This window comes from Anopheles funestus (assembly GCF_943734845.2).
Source record: "Anopheles funestus chromosome X unlocalized genomic scaffold, idAnoFuneDA-416_04 X_unloc_50, whole genome shotgun sequence".
In the NCBI taxonomy this organism is placed as follows: Eukaryota; Metazoa; Arthropoda; class Insecta; order Diptera; family Culicidae; genus Anopheles; species Anopheles funestus.
In genome coordinates, this window is record NW_026045177.1 from 5101 (window position 1) to 15000 (window position 9900).

At 46.2% G+C, this 9900-nt stretch overlaps 1 non-coding gene across 1 annotated transcript in view; it reads left to right on the forward strand.

The window, feature by feature from the left end:
* Window positions 1–9848: 9848 nt before the first annotated feature.
* LOC125773746 (5.8S ribosomal RNA) overlaps window positions 9849–9900 on the forward strand; it is a 158-nt gene continuing 106 nt past the window's right edge. Inside the window, exon 1 of the ribosomal RNA XR_007420347.1 lies at window positions 9849–9900. This exon is cut by the window's right edge and continues 106 nt beyond it. This is a non-coding gene — a ribosomal RNA (5.8S ribosomal RNA).

A 9900-nucleotide genomic window follows, 5' to 3' on the forward strand; every position in this document is an offset into this window, starting at 1 on the left:
AACGAATGCCTGAAAAAGTACCAAGTCCACGGTATAGAGTAACGAGAGTTAACCGCCGTGATGTATGCAATGAGGGCAGCCATTGCATGGGTTCTGGACTTGGTTCGCGAATAACTTTTTTGCTAGACATCGGACAAAGTTGACGTGGAAGAACGAAATGTAGCATTTGGTGCCACCTATCCAAAACTTTTTCAAGATTGAAGATCCGATCGATACAGCCTGAGTTATAGGCAAAAGTTGGTGCAAAATTGAGCATTTTTAATGGTGAAAAATCGGTACTCCTCGAATAGCTCCTGTTGGAAGCATCGGACCACATGGTCGTGGAGGAACATATTGTAGCGTGCGGTGTCAAGTATCGACACCCAAAACCGCATGTCCGATGGACGGAAAATGACCAAGTTATAGTGAAAACTTGGTTGCACCAAATTCCCGAAGAAGTGCAACGAGAAGGTGAATGCGATGGTTGTTCGTCGAATAGCTCCGGCCACAGACATGGTAGCGATTAGTGGTGCATGGAAGAAATCTAGCCACAAGTGCCATCTACCCATGGCCAGAAGAAAGTGTGGCCATATCTTGGATACCGGCGGAGCTATGGGGCAAATATGGGCCAAAAATGGTGCAAGTTGGACCAAAAATCCGAAAAAGTACCTAGGTAAATGCGATGGTTGTTCGTCGAATAGCTCCGGCCACAGACATGGTAGCGATTAGTGGTGCATGGAAGAAATCTAGCCACAAGTGCCATCTACCCATGGCCAGAAGAAAGTGTGGCCATATCTTGGATACCGGCGGAGCTATGGGGCAAATATGGGCCAAAAATGGTGCAAGTTGGACCAAAAATCCGACCAAGTGCGCGAGACGCTTTCGTGAATAGCTCCGGCCACAGACATGGTAGCGATTAGTGGTGCATGGAAGAAATCTAGCCACAAGTGCCATCTACCCATGGCCAGAAGAAAGTGTGGCCATATCTTGGATACCGGCGGAGCTATGGGGCAAATATGGGCCAAAAATGGGTAAAATTGTACGGTCCAAAGCCAAGGGTAAATTTTTTTATTCCTCTAATAACTTCTAGCACAGACATTGAATCGGTTGGTGATGTATGGATGAAATGTAGCAAACAGTTGGAACTACCCATAAAATCTTAAAGATTGACGATCCAATGTATAGAACCGGAGTAATGTGCGATACTTGGTGAAAAATCGAGTGAAAAATTAGCTATAAACTGTTTTTGGCCCATAACTCGAATACTAGACATCGGAAGGGGGGGTCGTAGAACGATTTTTTGTTGCCCTATCGATTCCCTATCGAACGAGCAAAAGTTGTTTTTTTGACCAAAAAGGACCCCTACTCTAGTAAAATTGGCCTGATTTTACTAGTCCCCGGTACCCGTACAGGCAAAATGAGCAAAATGCTCAAGTATGAATGGTTTTTGGCCCATAACTCGAATACTAGACGTCGCAGGGGGGTGTCATGGAACAATTTTTGGTAGCCCTTGAAATTATCTATCGAATGACATATACTTGATTTTTGGCCAAAAAGTTCCCTAGACTAGTAAAAATCGCATCATTTTACTAGAGTCGGGTACCCTGGACGAAAAACCGCTATAATTGCGGTTTTTGGCTAATAACTCGAATACTAGACGTCGCAGGGGGGTGTCGTGGAACAATTTTTGGTAGCCCTTGAAATTATCTATCGAATGACATATACTTGATTTTTGGCCAAAAAGTTCCCTAGACTAGTAAAAATCGCATCATTTTACTAGAGTCGGGTACCCTGGACGAAAAACCGCTATAATTGCGGTTTTTGGCTAATAACTCGAATACTAGACGTCGCAGGGGGGTGTCGTGGAACAATTTTTGGTAGCCCTTGAAATTATCTATCGAATGACATATACTTGATTTTTGGCCAAAAAGTTCCCTAGACTAGTAAAAATCGCATCATTTTACTAGAGTCGGGTACCCTGGACGAAAAACCGCTTAAGTTGCGGTTTTTGGCTAATAACTCGAATACTAGACGTCGCAGGGGGGTGTCGTGGAACAATTTTTGGTAGCCCTTGAAATTATCTATCGAATGACATATACTTGATTTTTTGACCAAAAAGTTCCTAGACTAGTAAAAATCGCATCATTTTACTAGAGTCGGGTACCCTGTACGAAAAACCGCTATAGTTGCGGTTTTTGGCCAATAACTCGAATACTAGACGTCGGAGGGGGGTGCCGTAGAACAATTTTTTGTAGCCCTTGAAATTATCTATCGAATGACATATACTTGATTTTTTGACCAAAAAGTTCCTAGACTAGTAAAAATCGCATCATTTTACTAGAGTCGGGTACCCTGTACGAAAAACCGCTATAGTTGCGGTTTTTGGCCAATAACTCGAATACTAGACGTCGGAGGGGGGTGCCGTAGAACAATTTTTTGTAGCCCTTGAAATTACCTTTCGAATGATATATAGTGGTTTTTTGGTCAAACAGTGACCCCGAGACTAGTAACCCTCCATACACAAAACCGCCTAAAAAGTTTTGGTTTTGCAAAATTTTGAAAAGTGCGTCAAAAAAATTTTTTCAAAAAGTACCAAATCGTGATCAGAACTCACTATAGACCATAAAAAGTGAAATCCGATGGTCATTTGCAACACTTGGTCAATCGAGAAAAATTTCACTTTTTTACTAGAGTCGGGTACCCTGAACGAAAAATCGCTCAAGTGATGGTTTTTGGCCAATAACTCGAATACTAGACGTCGGAGGGGGGTGCCGTAGAACAATTTTTTGTAGCCCTTGAAATTACCTTTCGAATGATATATAGTGGTTTTTTGGTCAAACAGTGACCCCGAGACTAGTAACCCTCCATACACAAAACCGCCTACAAAAACTTTGTTTTGAAAAATTTTGAAAAGTTCAAAAAAATTTTTTTTTCAAAAACTACTAAAACGTGATAAGAACTTACTATAGACCATGAAAAGTGATATCCGATGATAATTTGCAAAAGTTGGTAACTAGTAAAAAATTTCACTTTTTTACTAGAGTCGGTGCAACGAGAAAAAAAAAGTCCGTGATGGAGAAAAATGGCACGTTTTCCACGCCTGTACGCTTTCGTTTTCTATATAGGGGGTAGGTGAGCCAGAAGCATGAATTTGACTGAGTACGTATCTTTATGAATTGGGCCCTTCTAAATCGATTGAGACTACCCCCAGGACGATCGGACGACTGCTTCTGGCTCAAAATGTGGTTTTTAGATTTTGATCGTCAATTATGAGAGAAAAAATCGATTAGAAGTAAAGATACGAAATGCTTGGTCTAAGTTGGGAAACGACTTCGGATATTTGTTGGACGTTGTCGTAGAAGGTCCGAGGACCAAGGAAAAGTGATTTCCAAGTGGATTTATGCACTATTAGTCGATGGTAAGATGTGAAATTAGTAGAACTTACCATACAGTTTGCGAAGTTGAAGCAATCGGTTGGTGAATATGGTACTGTCTGTCCAATTTGGTGGTTCGGAATGAGTGAAACGATGTTGATGATGGATAGACGTTCCGATTGCCCCCGATCGGGGAACATATAGTGGTCTTAAAGGTCCAAGTACCTATGTTTTGGTAAGCAGAACTGAGAGTTAAAGGATGAAAGTCGGCCATTCCTAATATCATCCTATCGGTGGTTCGCGAGTTGTTTGAGGACCGGAGCAGCTCGCGATGAAACGGTCCTAGGGTATTGGTTATCCATCCAAGGAAGAGTAAATGCGATCCTAGATGTGTGTCGTTGGCCGTTCTACCGGTATCGCCTATCGATGAGATATCGACGGGCATGCCTTACTCGAAAGTTGAATTCTAGGATCGATGGTCAAACAGACCTATGAGCGATAAACCAAACTGAACACGTATTGATGTCGGCTTTTCCTATCATTTGATGCCGCAGGTTGTTTAGGGACCGGAGCAACTTGCGGCCGAGACGGTCCCCGGGGGTTTCTTTCTCCAAGGAGTGGAAACTATTAAGCAAGAGTTGTAGCAAGATACGATCCTCTGATGTGTCGTTGGCCGTTCATGCGGTATCGCCTGTCGATGAGATATCGATGGGCATGCCTTACTCTACCGACCTTCTAATTGAGAGTATTAATCAGGGATCGATGGTCAAACAAGACCAATGAGCGATAAACCAAACTGAACACGTATTGATGTCGGCTTTTCCTATCATTTGATGCCGCAGGTTGTTTAGGGACCGGAGCAGCTTGCGGCCGAGACGGTCCCCGGGGGTTTCTTTCTCCAAGGAGAAGAAACGATTAAGCAAAAGTTGTAGCAAGATACGATCCTCTGATGTGTCGTTGGCCGTTCAAGCGGTATCGCCTGTCGATGAGATATCGATGGGCATGCCTTACTCTCCCGACTGGATTACTGAGAGTTTAATCAGGGATCGATGGTCGAACAGACCAATGAGCGATAAACCAAACTGAACACGTATTGATGTCGGCATTTCCTATCATTTGTCGCAGGTTGTTTAGGGACCGGAGCAGCTTGCGACCGAGACGGTCCCCGGGGGTTTCTTTCTCTAAGGAGTGGAAACGATTAAGCAAAAGTCGTAGCAATAATCGATCACCTGATGTGTCGTTGGCCGTTCTTGCGGTATCGCCTTTCGATGAGATATCGATGGGCATGCCTTACTCTCCTGACTGTTTAATTGAGAGTTATAATCAGGGATCGATGGTCAAAAAGACCTATGAGCGATAAACCAAACTGAACACGTGTTGATGTCGGCATTTCCTATCATTTGTCGCAGGTTGTTTAGGGACCGGAGCAGCTTGCGACCGAGACGGTCCCTTCCCGAAAGATGGTGAACCGAGTCGTCTGGCGTAAAAACCGGACGACTCGAAAGGGCTTGACCCTTTCAAGTGAGCGATAATCACATTCTACGCTCAGTTCGACAGCTACAAGGCAATCACTCGCTATGTTCAGAGCTAATACATGCAACATGCCGGCATTGTTTCCACCGACGCATGGATTCAAGACTGGTGCACTTATTAGTTAAACCGTTCGCCTCCGGGTGTTTCGAGTTCAAGTCTGGATGAGGATTGATCTTGCTGGTAATAGCTTGAGCCCCTGAATAAGGGGTCGAAGCGTACATCTTGAGACCATGTACAACATATTACCAAATCGGCACCATGGGTTCGGGTGCAAGTGATGTAACCGTGAAAGATGTTGAGCAGCCCAACATCGGTTTACACACGCATAATAGGAAGGCAGCGCTGTCGACTGGTCAGTCGTGTAAGAAGTGTGCATTATCGATCACAAATATATTGGTGATCTGTAGGTTGCGCATACACCATGCCCGGTGTAAAGTGCCGTGGTCCCCCCCGGGGGGCTGCATCAAACCGTTCGCCACGCGAACTACCCAATGGAACGAACTCTATGCATTTAATAAGAAGAAGAGATGATAATGAAACACGGTCGATTTAAGAGTTGAAAACGTTGAAATACCTATAAGCAAGTCTTAAGTTGGTGGTGACCGTTACGCCCCAACAAATTGGTGCCTTACCCTACACCAAAGAGCCATTCAACATGGTTCAAGTGAGCGATAATCACGCTCTACGCTCAGTATGACAGCTGCAAGGCAATCACTCGCTAAGTTCAGAGCTAATACATGCAACACGCCGGCATTGTTTCCACCGACGCATGGATTCAAGACTGGTGCACTTATTAGTTAAACCGTTCGCCTCCAGGTGTTTCGAGTTCAAGTCTGGATGAGGATTGTTCTTGCTGGTAATAGCTTGAGCCCCTGAATAAGGGGCCGAAGCGTACATCTTGAGAGTAAATGTACAACATATTACCAAATCGGCACCGTGGGTTCTGGTGCAAGTGATGTAACCATGAAAGATGTTGAGCAGCCCAACATCGGTTTACACACGCATAAGGGGTTTATTGTTATCTGTAGGTTGCGCATACACCATACCCGGTGTAAAGTGCCGTGGTCCCCCAGGGGGCTGCATCAAAACGTTCGCCATGCGAACTACCCAATGGAACGAACTCGATGTATTGAAAGAGATGAACAATTAATAGCGAGAATAGGGGCCCGGAAGCAATTCCGCGGCCCTACGGTCGATTCAAGAGTTGAAACGTTGTACAATCGTGGATAGCACCTAGTGCTAATATGGTGAGAGATAATGTGTGAGGAAATTTAGTTTCCTAAAGTTTAGTTAGTGGTTTCCGTTGTGCCCTAACAAACTTAAAGTTGGTGGTGACCGTTACACCCCAACAAATTGGTGCCTTACCCAACACCAAAGAGCCATTCCATATGGTTCTAGAGAGAGAGAGTTGTGTGGAAATTTATTTCCCACTAAGCGAGTGTGTGTCTGTAGTGGAACGAATTCTGGTTGATCCTACCAGTAATATACGCTTGTCTCAAAGGTTAAGCCATGCATGTCTAAGTACAAACATAAATGAATGTGAAACCGCATAAGGCTCAGTATAACAGCTATAATTCACAAGATCATCCTACCACTAGTTACTTGGATAACTGTGGAAAATCCAGAGCTAATACATGCAACATGCCGGGACTGTTGCCCTCGCGGGTAGCTGAACTGGTGCACTTATTAGTTAAACCAATCGCCTCCGGGCGGCTTGAGTTGAAGTCTGGATAAGGACGCAGATCGTATGGTCGCTTGTCGACTGACGACAGATCTTTCAAATGTCTGCCCTATCAACTATTGATGGTAGTGTAGAGGACTACCATGGTTGCGACGGGTAACGGGGAATCAGGGTTCGATTCCGGAGAGGGAGCCTGAGAAATGGCTACCACATCCAAGGAAGGCAGCAGGCGCGTAAATTACCCAATCCCAGTACGGGGAGGTAGTGACGAGAAATAACAATATGGACCTCTCTAACGATGGTCCATAATTGGAATGAGTTGAGTATAAATCCTTCAACAAGGATCAAGTGGAGGGCAAGTCTGGTGCCAGCAGCCGCGGTAATTCCAGCTCCACTAGCGTATATTAAAGTTGTTGCGGTTAAAACGTTCGAAGTTGATTGCCCGTCCAGACACGTGACCGCCACGGGCGCCCGGTTACACGCCGGGGCCGTTCGTGCGCGCGCTCACGGCTGCGACTCACAATGGTGTACTTGGGCGTTACTCTGTGAACGAGTACCGTGCTACCGGTTAACTCCGGCACGGGCTCCTCATGGTGCTCAAGATACTCACATTTACCTTGAACAAATTAGAGTGCTCAAAGCAGGCTAAGACAAAGCGTCCGGCCCCCCCGTGGGGTTGGCGTTGGCCGAGAATAATCTTGCATGGAATAATGGAATATGACCTCGGTTTATACGATTTCGTTGGTTTGTCAGAAACCTAGAGGTAATGATTAACAGAAGTAGTTGGGGGCATTGGTATTACGGCGCGAGAGGTGAAATTCGTAGACCGTCGTAGGACCAACTGAAGCGAAAGCGTTTGCCATGGATGCTTTCTTTAATCAAGAACGAAAGTTAGAGGATCGAAGGCGATTAGATACCGCCCTAGTTCTAACCGTAAACGATGCCAATTAGCAATTGGGAGACGCTACCCCTATTCGGTGCTCTCAGTCGCTTCCGGGAAACCAAAATCGGGTTCCGGGGGAAGTATGGTTGCAAAGTTGAAACTTAAAGGAATTGACGGAAGGGCACCACAAGAAGTGGAGCTTGCGGCTTAATTTGACTCAACACGGGAAAATTTACCAGGTCCAAACTTATCGAGGTAAGACAGATTGATAGCTCTTTCTCAAATTTAAGGGTAGTGGTGCATGGCCGTTCTTAGTTCGTGGAATGATTTGTCTGGTTAATTCCGATAACGAACGTGACTCAAACATGCTAACTAGAACGCTGTCAGCAGTGCGCCTCCGGGCGCACCTGACGTTACAGCCGGGCGGCGCCTTCACGGGCGGTCGTCGGCTACGTTTGCCCTGCTTAGCGGGACAACTTGTGTTTAGCAAGCTGAGAATGAGCGATAACAGGTCCGTGATGCCCTTAGATGTTCTGGGCTGCACGCGTGCTACAATGTGGGTCGCAGCGTGTTCTCGCCAATAGGCGCCCCCATTCCGAGAGGAACGGGAAATCACTAAAATGCCCATCTAGTCGGGATTGGGGACTGCAACGGTCCCCATGAACCTGGAATTTCTAGTAAGCACTAGTCATTAGCTAGTGCTGATTACGTCCCTGCCCTTTGTACACACCGCCCGTCGCTACTACCGATGGATTATTTAGTGAGGTTTCTGGAGGCTTACCTTCCGCGGTTCCTTCGTGAGCTGCAGCTGGCATGGCTGAAGTTGACCGAACTTGATGATTTAGAGGAAGTAAAAGTCGTAACAAGGTTTCCGTAGGTGAACCTGCGGAAGGATCATTACTGATGATCGTCCGCGAGTGACCAACCATGGGCTGCCTTCGGTGTAGCTCGGTCGCTCGCTTGCTATGTGTCAGAATTTGTTGAAAGCCAACTCGTTCGTTGTACACTTTGATGGGTGACCATCACTGTGTCTCCGTGCCGAGCTAGATCTCCCCTAGCCGTAAGGCACTTGAACGCCCCTTCGACGACGAGTTGCATGTGTGTGGTATGTGTCAGAATCTGGTGAAGCTTTCTGCATGTGATGTGCCTTGTGTGGATCCGTGGCCATTGCATTGTGTCTGGTGTGTAGGTACCCAGACACTTAGAACGCTTGCGCGGAAAGCAAACTCGATCGTTGTACACTTTGATGGGCAACCATCACTGTGTCTCCGTGCCGTGCTAGATCTCCCCTAGCCGTAAGGCACTTTGAACGCCCCTTCGACGACGAGTTACAAGAGTGTGGTATGTGTCATAATCTGGTGAAGCTTTCTGCATGTGATGTGCCTTGTGTGGATCCGTGGCCATTGCATTGTGTCTGGTGTGTAGGTACCCAGACACTTAAGCAAACTCGATCGTTGTACACTTTGATGGGCGAGCATCACTGTGTATCCGTGCCGTGTAAGAGCTCCCCTGGCCATCAGGCACTTGAAAGGTCCTTCGACGACGAGTTACAATAGTGGTGTGTTAGATACGTCAGATTACGGTGTCTACTAGTGTGCAATACGTATCCGGCTACGGCACGGAACGAACGGGAACTGTGGTGCAGACAAACAAGAGTTAAGCCTATTAGTCATTAACTCTAAGGACGGGGCCATGGGGCGGTACACAAAGGATACGGATGAGCGAGTATGCAGGCCCAATACTCAATAGCTCGATCCGATCCAAGCACATGAGTTGACTGCGGCGTCAGGTTAACCAATGTGCTAGATTCTATTTGGCCAGTAGAATCTTGTGTCTTACGCGATTTGATACCAAGACACCAGAACGAAAGTTAGTTGAAGAGTGATTAAACTCTTATGAAGAATGGTTGTGCAATCACAACTTATGACTTTAACCTATAAAGTGGATATGGACTATCAATTATAACATGGGGCACACACCATGTTCTCGATCCAATCCACGCACACGAGTTGCCTGAGTAGCGACAGGTATACCGATGTGCAATACGTATCCGGCCATAGGCACGGAACGAACAGGAACTGTGGTGCAGACATACAAGGGCCATGGGGCGGTACGCAAAGGATACGGATGAGCGAGTATGCAGGCCCAATACTCAATAGCTCGATCCGATCCAAGCACATGAGTTGACTGCGGCGTCAGGTTAACCGATGTGCTAAGAGAGTTGTTCCTGGGCCTTCAAAGTGACTTCAAAACTATCTTAGCGAATGGTGGCCATGGGCGTAGACATGAGCCACAAGTCACAAGGCCTGGGACTATTGGGTAATAAAGACAACTTAGTCAGAAAGTTAGTCTTTGGACGTACCACCGGGATTGTGTTACATTGGGAACCTTACTATAAAACCCTAGGCAGGGGATCACTCGGCTCATGGATCGATGAAGACCGCAGCTAA